The sequence below is a fragment of the Pseudophryne corroboree genome, chromosome 4 (assembly GCF_028390025.1).
Source record: "Pseudophryne corroboree isolate aPseCor3 chromosome 4, aPseCor3.hap2, whole genome shotgun sequence".
NCBI lineage: Eukaryota > Metazoa > Chordata > Amphibia > Anura > Myobatrachidae > Pseudophryne > Pseudophryne corroboree.
In genome coordinates this window covers 407,721,868-407,732,034 of record NC_086447.1, presented here as the reverse complement: position 1 = coordinate 407,732,034, position 10,167 = coordinate 407,721,868, and the positions used below count along the sequence as shown (strand labels likewise).

The window sequence follows — 10,167 nt, the reverse complement described above, 5'->3', positions numbered from 1 at the left end:
GTCGCCGCCCACCGGGGAGTGTATTTTAGCTGTGCAAGTGTGCGATCGCATGTGCAGCCAAGCGGTACAAAAAAAACATTTCTGAGTTGCCCGGGACTTACTCAGCCACTGTGATCACTTCAGCCTGTCCGGGGCCGGAATTGACATCAGACACCCACCTTGCAAACGCTTGGACACGCCTGCGTTTTTCCAACCACTCCCTGAAAACGGTCAGTTGCCACCAACAAACGCCTTCTTCCTGTCAATCTCCTTGCGATCGGCTGTGCGAATGGATTCTTCGTAAAACCCATCACACAGCAACAATCCACTTTGTACCCGTGCAACGCGCCTGCACATTGCGGTGCATATTGATGCGCAGTTCTGACCTGATCGCAGCGCTGCAGCAAACGCTAGCGAGGTATCAGGTCTGAATTACCCCCATAATTAGAAACCTCATTAGACACATAGGCTAACTAGTGAGTATGCCACATGGAATCCAAAGCAATAATTTTGCATGGTCCAAATATTTTGATGCCATTAGCACTTTCATGCCATCTTCTTACAAATAGAACATTGTCTTATTCTTTCTCCATCCTCATTATCCTGTCCCTTCTTCCTGCACTAACATACCCTCCTACCTCGCCTCATTATTTCCCATTTTAGTATCACCTTTTTATATAATTACTTTAATTCATCTAAACGACCTGAAAATACACAGATGATCTCCATTTGTGAGCACACTCCCGTAAGGATGAAGTGTATGAACATCTTGCCTCTGAAATAATAAACGGGTCCTAATGATATTATTCATTGTATTCTGATGCTTTGGTTTTATGTAAATGTTTTTACATGTATATGTACATTGGAATAAATTTTAAAAATAAGATATATTGACATTTGTGTTTTAAAAGGACATCAGGTTCATAGAGGATAGTTATAAAATATATCCTGATTATATTGGCGCACCTAAGGAATTTATTGTTATTGTTTGATCCCCACTAGCAGGAGATCTCCATTAGGTTGCAGCCCATTTATTCCGAGCGCAATTAATAGGATAATGTTCTGTAATATATAAAATATATATATATATATATATATATATGTGTGTGTGTGTATGCATGTTAGATCTATTTATAACTTGTCTTTTATTACTAAGCTGTATTTTGTTTGTATTTGCATATTGTCTATATTAATGTATCATGCATCTGGTTATATTATGCCAGACCTTCTTATCCCTCCCTTCTTTTTTCTGTGTCCCATAGACAATCCCACTTGTTTGCCACTCCCCAGAACTCCTTGTTTTCATTAACAGATACGCTTTACACCTGATGTTACGGTCCATAAGCTGCCATAAGGCCACAATTCCTTCTTTTCACACTACTTAATTAATTGTTAATATAAGTGTGTTAAGTCTTCGGAAATACACATTCCAGACTAATGATTTCATGTGACAAATACCTGGGCTGCCCTGGGAATACCACAGCATATGGAAGCAGGCTCATAAAATAGCACTCAAATATGAAGATAAAGCAGGACAGATAGTTAAATTGCAGAAAAATCATGATTAGTCTAGAAACACTTTTCCTTTTATGCTTTTAACTATTAATTATTACAAGTCGGGAAATTGTTCCATTGGTGAAGATTGCTTGTTCAAATTTCTTTGTGCTATCCAACTTTGTTGTTTCTCAAATCTGCATGCCTGGGGCAGCTGCCTCATTATAGGATAGTACACAGCTTAGCCAGTAATGACTGAATGCATTCTATTTCTGAAAATATGCCAATGTTTATAAACATGACTGTCCCACTGCCAATATGATGTGGGTGACCATCACCCCATCAGTGCACCCCAAGATCCAGTGGTGCATAACAATATCACTTCCAACCATGTGCACATTTCTTACCACAGCTATTATATACAAGACAACATGTAAATGTATATATTAGCAGACATGCATAACTACACGAAGAATAGCCTCCACTTTTTCCCATTTGAATATAAATGAAAACCAGTGTCTCATTTGTCACCAGAGTCAGAACAATAAAGTGTTAATATTTAATCTACTAAAGCAGACTAAAAAGTACATATTATTTATTAATCTGTGACACAGAAAGAACGTTTCACTTTTTTTTATTTTAAATAAATCGCTCTGTAAACTATACAGTAATAAGTACATTCTGAAATGTTTGGGGTGAAATGTGATGTAAATGTTTCAAGCAAGCTCATTATTTGGTGTAAAATGATATAAGATGTTAATTATACAAAACTACTGTTGGATGGGAAGTTTAGAGGGGCTTGTAGCTTGGTGGCAGCTGTTTTCCTTGAGCAGGTCCCTGAAGTGCTGATCTGCCTGTGCCTAAGTTTCCTTTCCAGTGATCAGATGAACCGGCTGGCATTCCTGACAGTTCATGAGCAATTTCTAACATTGTTCCTATTCCTGCTTATTTTCTGTAGGGGTTTGTACCCTATGCTCCTGTCAATAAAGTCACTTCCTCCTTCCTTCACTTTTAAGGACATCTGTGATTCTTTGCCATTTGTTCAAAGTCATACACACACTCGACTTAGCTAGGTATAATTGTGCAACTGTGATAGATTTCATGTTTTACAATATTTCAATTAAAGTGTATACTAGTAAGGAACCTGAGTTATTTCTTATACACATAAACTGAAACAAATTAGTTATTGATATAGATGATATATATTTATATTAACAAGTGATTTGTTACTGTATTTTTTGTTTGTTGTAGTACATTGGTCATGTGTGTGGCATGCAGAACACTTGTAGAATGTTAAAGAACAACATATTTAATTGGCAGCAGTTACCGCTTCTTCAGAAATTATCTTTTAGGAGCGATTCTTTATTTGTAGTCTTGCTTTTTATTTTAAGGCTTGTTTTCTTAGATATTAGTTCTCCTTGCCATGGGATACATAAGAGATTTTGAGGCTGGTAATGAGGAATGGTATAGTATTCTACATTTGCCATTATTGTATCTACAGTTTTAGCTAAATAAATACATTGAAACCAAGGCTGCCACATAAACATAGTGAGCCCATTATAAGGATATGCTATAACTCCAGAAGTCAAAATTAACTGTCAATAGTATATGCTCCCTAATAAGTAATTTTGCACCAGTTTCCATGCATACATACTGTATACTTGCATATTGATGTTAAGAAGTGCAGTTCACAAAATTTGCAGATTGTGAATATTGTTCCATAATTAATTATACTAATAAGAAAGCAATACTATTTTACAGACATAATTTGTCATATAGCTAAATTCTGCCAGTACAGGCCTCATGCATTGACAAGTTCCGTCAGGAAATGGAACACACATACAGTATACATGAAAGCATGAAGCAGTTATTTGTTCATATGAGGCTATTTGATTGAAGGAAATATATATACGTGCACTTGAAATCAAAAAGGCAAAATCTGTTCTGCTAACAACCACAAATGTTTATGAATTGTGTGATTTTTAAAAGAAACAATAATTTTCAATTATTTCAGATTAACAAGATATATTCCATTTATTTAAACCAGGCATGTCCAAACTGCGGCCCTCCAGCTGTTGAGAAACTACACATCCCAGCATGCCCTGACACAGCTTTAGCATTCTGACAGCAAAATGGTGTCAGGGCATGCTGGGATATGTAGTTTCACAACAGCTAGAGGGCCGCAGTTTGGACATGCCTGATTTAAACTCTTTCATGAAGAAAACTTGATCCCCACCCCCATTTATTGCCTTACATTTGCTGCCTGAAAAAACTGCATCAAATTACTTCAATACAGGCATACCCTGAAGCAACATATATACAAACTAATATCACACAGATAACTGGAAGCAGACAACCGCAAAGGGAAATATTACCGACCCTTTAAATATAGAACGCCCTGAAGCACTGTGTGTGGGTTCTTGAGTACTGTGCATTTAAAATGTGATCTGGGTTAACTGTTCAACTACACAAATTTAAGACAAACTAGAGCAGGAGTCAGTAACATCCAGCACCATGCCAGACATAGCACAAGGAAGTTTTAAGTGGCGTGCAGAGCTGGAATAAAGTGAGGGCATAGGGGACATGAGCTATGGGGCTCCCAATGGATAAGCTGTACCACACTAACACAGAAGAAGACTGTGCTTGCTCCGTCTGTAGACACTGGTAGCACAGGCTTCAGGGATGTAGGGGGGCAGCTACGTGCTGCATGCAGTGGCGCACATTATGAGGGACAGTAAGTCAGTAAATTAGTAATTAATATAAAACTTTATACATGTGACCACAAAACAGAGTATTTTCTACACACTGCTGAAAATTGTGGGGGGAGGGTGTTATATGTAAAAGGTGGCAAAATGGGAACTATCATGGAAGTACAATATACACATGTTGAGATCAAAATGTAACATTGCATATTACAGCTTACATAAAATGTCTAGTTGTGTGGTTTGAAATGTACTATGTGTGTGTGTGTGTGTGTGTGTGTGTGTGTGTGTGTGTGTGTGTGTGTGTGTGTGTATATATATATATATACATATATACACTAGTCTTTTTGGACTGGCACTCCCCTGCTGAGTTAAACTTGACAAAGAGGGCGTACGGACCCCGAAACGTTGGGATCACTTTGAGTGAAATAGAATTTGCTTTCTTCAGCCTCTGAGTGCCGCTTCTTTTGCTTGTTATATATATATATATATATATATATATATGTCTATAGTAATAAAATACTGCAACACTTATGAAAGAACCTGATACTCTCAGGTGCTTTTTAGCCTCTAAAATGTTTCAAATTATTGCAAAAGTGCATAATATATAATAGTAAAAAAAAAAAACTCCCCAATATATAGGGGTATCTGCTGTCCCCCAAGTACACAGAGATGGTAAATCCCTGTAAAGAATTTTGATGCAACAGAAAAGGATCGGTGTATAAGCGACCACTGGTGTTATATATCAGTAATAAAACTAGTAAAAGAACAGTACCCAATGTATATAAAAAAAATATACAATTTATTATAACAGGGGAATAAAAATGTGATAAAAAGATTTTTACATACAAAATAAAGCCATTATGTTTAAAATAAGTAAAAAGATCAGTTTTCCAAAGACATAAAAGAAATATATAAATAAGAAAAAAAATATAAAAAAAAAATATATGTATATCTTATCTCAATAAGGGGTCATGGTTGGCCAACCCGTAAATGACCTCTGATTGAGATAAGATTTTATACTGTGTATATATATATATATATATATACACACACACATATATACACAGAGGTTTGTGAAGGCGGCAATCACAGGTAAATAATCAGACGTAATCCATATATCACTTAAAGTGATATATGGACTACTTCTGATTATTTACCTGTGATTGCAGCCTTCACAAACCTCTGTATGTATCTTCTAGGAAGGCACCGGGTTATTTGAACTGAAGGAAGCAAGGAGTGCCGGCTACATTCATAACTAAACACCAAAGTGAGAATAGCAAAATCATCGAAATGTCCATCGACACATGTGAGAAAGAACAACAGAACAGACCACACCTCAACAGACACCAGTGTATAGCACCATATCACAACTCACTAAAATCAGTGGCAGTCTCTCAAGATAACTAGGAGGATTCCTCCCTGAGCCAACTTCAATAAGTCAATCACTGTAAAAAGGATAAAAGGTATAAAATTCTGTATGGACCTCACAGTGATGTGAGTGCAGGAGCCTCACGTATGTGTGTGTATATATATATATATACACATATACATATATATACACACACACACACACACACACACACAGTATATAATAATTAGCACACAGAGCTGAACTAAGTTTTAGCAGACACACTGATACCAAACAAGTACCAGCCCCGAGAGAGTTAAATATAAAATAAACAAATTAATATTCATACAAACTACTATTATTTATTAGCAGTTTCTTATATAGTGCAACAAATTCTGTTGCACCTTACAGTTGGAAACAGTGATAACATAAAACAAAACAATTGGAAACAACAGTGAAAAAACAAGACTGGGTAATAAGGGACAACCATAGAGGTAGGAAGGCCCTGCTCGCAAGCTTACAATCTAGAGGGAGATATAAGTTAAACACTGTGCTCAGGAAACATTCCAGTGAGGAAATATCAGCAGACATGCTGGATAGCAGCAGGTGTTAAAGTCATATTCAAGTCATAGTTTAGGAGTTAAATAAAACTAAACTTCAGGCTTTATAAAAGTATAGTGTAGACTGAATACTTACGTCTTACATAAATTAGTGTCCAAAAATCTAACAGCAAAGCTATAAGATTATCCACATATCAAACACCAAGATTGGTCATTTCAGCCACTGATAAAAAATGTTGTACATGCACATTTATGCTAATTATAATATCTCCTGAAAATCAAATTATTCAAGTTAATTTTAACCAATTCATCTAGAGAGTTTCCCATTTTACACAAAGACATTGTTTTTATACTTGAGGTTTGAAGTAACTTTTTATTATTTTTAATTACCAAAGTAAATATTTGGTTATTTTTCTCAAGAATAATAGTAATGTTAAAAACATCTTGTGTAGACCCTCATAAAGGGAAAACACTGTCAAAATTAGTAAACTTTACAAAATTGTACTGTGTTGTAAAAGAGTGCAAGTCCAATAATTTACCAAGCACATAATAAGCTAACTTTCTCAGTACTTGTATAGTGACACCAAATATGTGGAACTAATGTCAAATTTGAAAGAATGTTAGCGTAGTAAATAAAAGTATTTTATTATTATTATTAACTTGTGGTATAATATTATTATTATTATTATTATTATTATTATTATTATTATTATTAACTTGTGTAGATGCTGTATTGTTAGAGGAGTTTATTTTTTTGGCAGCACTAAATTTAGGAAAGCCATTTAAAATTAGAGATGAGCGGGTTTGGATTTAACGCCAGTTCGGTTTTATCCAGATTTTTCCTATTGGCTATCCAAAACATGTGACATCCGTGAGCCAATAAGATGCTGTTTTGAGAGCAGAGTAAAACCGAACCCGCTCATCTCTATTTAAAATTGCAGTCCAGGAAAACCCAGCCACTGGCTCACTATTTTAAAATGGCACATGGTCAGCAAATGGTTAACCTTATAAACAAAATAATACACTGTGCTTATCTTAACTAAAAGCTTTTGCAGAATAAAAAGTTAATTTGCAAGTTGAACACTCAGAAGAGCCCTCCTACAGTACCTACAGTAGCAGTAAAAACAGATAAATGTCCATGTCTTGTGCTTACAGTACAGTAGGTGAGACAAGGGGGTGGGGCATCGCAGGTAAGCAGGTTAAATTCAGGGGTGTACTGTATGTGTCCTAGATATACAGTAAATGACTTATCACTTGCAAGAACAGAAACGGTACTTGTTATACCTAGTGTAGAACAAGCACATTGTGTCACTCATTTCTAGAACTCGCTAAACAATATTTCTAAATACTGGGCATAATATTGGCCATTTTGACTACTGACTTTCAACAGCTGCTTTTTTACACAGTGTGGTCACATATATCTATACATGTTCCACAATAAACAACATGAGTAGGTGACATTCCCCAGTAAGTAAGTTAAACTGTTAAGACAGGTGTGATTTTACTACTTGGTAATAAATGGCTGTGTTGCAGGTTAATGTATAAAATATTGGTCCACTGCTTTTATTCCTTGAGATATATATATATATATATATATATATATATATACACACACACACACACACACATACATACATACATACATACATACATACATACATACATGTACAGTATGTATGTTCTGTGTAAGGGTGTGTATATGTTTTACACATATACCTACCACACACACAGAAATTGCCCTAGTAGTAAAATCACACCTGTCTCCACTATTATCTTTATGGGAGAGTGTCGCCTGTTCATGCCTCGACCTTGAGACCCATTTTATCACATACACCAAAACATGCTACAGCACTCCTACTATATACTAATGAGCCATGCTAAATTGGTAAGAAAACTGTAATTATGCTATAACTGAGCCCCTAAAACATACTAACCAGATCAACCTGATCATCCAGATACAGAAAACGTCCCTTTCCTTTTCCTTTCTCCAGCAAGTTAGAAACACATTATTCTTCATTATGTTATCAGGTATTTATAGCATGCACGCGTGGGACATCTGATATAGTGTATGTAGTAAGATATGTGACTTTAGATGGATTGCTCACACTTATATTTCCCGATCCTCCATGAATCATGTCAGTACCGGATGGGCTGTGGTGACCTAGGAGCCTGGTTTCTGATTTCTGGAAACTTTGGCTAAGTCTCAGATAGTCTGACATGGGACAGACAGTGCTCTCCGGATCCTAAGCCATCACATAATGCTCTAGTCTTTCAGTGATCACCACTCGGCTCTCACCCTGCAGTCTCAGCATTAGCAAGTAAGTATCCTGCTGGCATGGGTACTGTATATATGTCGGCATGTAACTGAGCCGCACACTGCCACAGCACTTGTTGCACCAAACAATAGTTTCCAGCAGCTCCAACAAATAACAGGTCAGTACAATTGTCAGGCTCGTCCAAATCTACATGAAGTTAAACGCTGAAGAGTTAACGGAGAATGTGCTGGCTGCTGGAGCGCATCAATAAAATAGTGATTAGCACGTGAAGAGGATGGAAAATAGCCAAACATTTGGGAAATGTGACATAGAGGAGGAACCCATTCGGAGGAAATGATCTCCTGGTAGACGATCAAAGGAACTGAAAACCATTAGCATCGCTTGTTATCCCTGAAAATTCTATAGCTATCTTTTTTATGTGTCTAAAATATGAACTAGTATTACTATTAGCAGTCCATGATTCAATAAAGCCAATATATTTACAAAACACAATCATTCAAAAATCTAAAGTATCGATGTGTCTTTACATATAATATGTCTGAGATCATCCTCAGCTGTCCAAATGGCTTCGCAGGTATGGCAATGTATCCTAGGTACACAGTGTGAGCAGTTGGGGGATTTGCCTGCCTACAGGTTATCGTCTATGAAAGATTATTGTTTACAGGTAACCCTGTTATTTGGGGTTTATTCATGCTGGTAGAAAAACAATCAGATGGCATCTCCTGTCGTGTGCTTCCTGTGACAGACCTGCAGCTAATCGCTGTTGTGCCCAAGTACATCTGATGTGAACCTGAGACAAATAGATAAGATGACAGCACAAAGAGGCGGAGAACACGAGGAATCGTCACCGCATATTCTAGGTCCGCGCGATGTTAACGCTTTCCTAGCAGCCTGTGTTTACTGTATTACCAATAGTGATGCTGTACAAATCACTTCACAGTTTTCTGATCCGCAATTAAGCTTCCTCTTCTCATCTCCATCTAAGCCTTTTTAATTACGAAACATGCAAACTTCAAACTTTAATTACTAACAGCTTCACCAGGTCCATTGCGAATGCATGTGCTTAAATATTTTATTTCAGTGCTGATGTCACCAATTATTTATTAATGTATAGCTTCTCTTTATTCCTCTCTGCTGCATTATAGTGTGGGAGGCAAGATAGAAATGTTCTGCTGCTGAAGCTAAACTTTAAAGAGACACATAAAAAAAGAACACACAGCTTTCTTAGTACATTGTACCTATCTGCTAATAGTATCTTACCTTTAATCTGTTGGAATAAATCCCACAGTCAAAATGATACAAGGCTGCAAGTGCTGAATTTAGCTGGATTCAGACTCCCCAAGAGTGGGAGAGGGTAGAAGAGCTCTGTCCTTATTAGTCTCCCAGTGTGATCCTCCCACTCAGTCAGCAGACAGGACGGCCACCAGCACAGATAACCAGCACATTGCACTCGCTTAACAAATTCAGAGCAATTTCCCTTTTTAGTAGCAGCTGAATACGTTTCCAATCCCTTCCGAGTGGCAATGGTGTGCAGGCCTTTCTGATATGTGCAGAAGCCAGTCTAATACTAGCACCAGTATCTGCTATATAGCATGAAAGTATAAAATGCTGTACATCCAGCCTTTGCATTCATTCACAGTTTAGCCTGCTGTCATTTGGAAAGCCATAAAACGTACCCGTGTGTGTGGCATTAACTTTAGAGAGAGCTCAAGGGACCAATGGCATTTATTGGTTTCCCATTAAAAAGCCCTTTCCAGAGGCACAGACTTTCCCTAACAGTGTAATATCATCTCAGCTGGGGAATC

The 10,167-nt window shown here is 37.0% G+C and overlaps 1 protein-coding gene across 6 annotated transcripts in view; it reads right to left on the bottom strand.

The window, feature by feature from the left end:
* COL19A1 (collagen type XIX alpha 1 chain) overlaps positions 1 to 9,775 on the bottom strand; it is a 1,277,374-nt gene extending 1,267,599 nt beyond the window's left edge. For 3 of the 6 annotated variants that reach the window (XM_063916758.1, XM_063916759.1, XM_063916762.1), the window contains exon 1: positions 9,623 to 9,774. The gene's annotated coding sequence lies outside the window, so the exon portion shown is untranslated. Of the gene's footprint in view, positions 1 to 8,020; positions 8,332 to 9,622 lie in introns of those variants that run through there. The other 3 variants (XM_063916766.1, XM_063916764.1, XM_063916763.1) reach the window with 3 other exon arrangements.
* Between the last annotated feature and the right edge of the window lie 392 nt (positions 9,776 to 10,167).